Source organism: Echinococcus granulosus (genome assembly GCF_000524195.1).
Source record: "Echinococcus granulosus chromosome Unknown EG_S00066, whole genome shotgun sequence".
Taxonomy (NCBI): domain Eukaryota; kingdom Metazoa; phylum Platyhelminthes; class Cestoda; order Cyclophyllidea; family Taeniidae; genus Echinococcus; species Echinococcus granulosus.
The window spans coordinates 31,620-33,092 of NW_020170446.1; positions in this window are offsets into that span (position 1 = coordinate 31,620).

The window sequence follows — 1,473 nt, forward strand, 5'->3', positions numbered from 1 at the left end:
GAGCCTATGCGATTCGCAACGTGTCCGCGAAGTATAAATTAAAAAATGTCTGTTACATGGTGAATAGTCAAAGGTTTGTAGGAAGGTGTTTGATCTTAAAGCTAGTTGCTCGAATTGGCTCAACACTAAGGTGGGTGGTGTTTTTATTTTTTGGGGTGGAGGGGAGAGGGAAAAGGAAGTAAATGGAGGCGAGATTGAATAACGTCATGGAGGATGAGGATGAGGAGGAGGGTGAGCAGCAAAAGCCAACTAGTGGATAGATGAAGGCAGAAATTGGAGTTGGTGCTTCTGTCATACCTACTTTTGCGCCAATCTGCCTGTCACATAGCCACTTATTTTTTTTCAAAGTAACCTAGTCAGTAAAACGCGTGATTAAAATAGAGAAACGATAAGGGAGGATGATGAGGCATGTCATCCAAATGGCTGTTACGCCTTCATTCAGCTTGTTCTGCTCTTCCGCCAGTTGTGAAAGAGGTATCCAAGCGTCGTGCACTTGCCGAAGCGGTAACCTCTTCTTCTCCCTCCGCCTCCTCCTCTCAAGTGTGCATTGCTTCATCGTTAGGAGGAAGGGAGGATGGATCTTAGCAATTGTCTGCTCTCATGCCTACGCAATGACGCCTGCGCGAGGATCCCTGTCCACTTAGTCAACATTGCCACTCTTCGTCCTCGTCCTTGTCTTTCATCCAACCCCGAACCTTATCTCGGCTACAGCACACGTTGCTGTGCTCCTCGTAGCTGCGTGAACTAGTACTCCGAGTGAGTGGAATCCTACAATCACCCCGCGAGCCGGTTGTGCATACGTTACTGGCAGCACTCCCTCTCTCTCTCCTCCCAAGTCCGCCTCTCTACTGTTGTTGGTGGGTTGTTGTGGGACCGGGAAGTGAGGATAATGCAGCAGCAGTGCCGTGTCGTCGTCTTATTAGCAACCACGTAAGGTGAGTGATATTGCAAAAATATACTGTATCAGCTGCCAAGTAGAACGAACCAAATACCTTTCCGCATGGCCGTTGTGAGAGAATGTGAATTAGCACACCGGTGCAGAGTGATGGAGAGCAGCAGAAGTAACTTTCTACCCTAAAGGTGCCGCCTCTACTGGCTACTTATAAGTAGGAGGTGGATAATTTCGGCGATGTGCTCAAACCAAAATCCATCTCGATTGAGTAGCACTACCTGTCACCTTCCTGCAATATCAGCTGCCTAAACAAGAAGAACTTTGCAGCATGTTATGTTGTTTATATTAGCAAGATGAGCAATCGACAACAGTGTTCGCTTGACAAACAATCTACTTTGCACAAACTTTATTTGCAACTGAGCATTCCTAATAAATAGCTTGTGTGTTAACATTTAGTGATATTTACCAACATATGCTTTAGAAAACTGCAAAATTTACTGTTGGGGTTGTTATCAGATAGGATTGCTACAGCATCCATGTTAAGTGGATCTATAACTGGGTGTTTGAGGTGCATAGGTCTC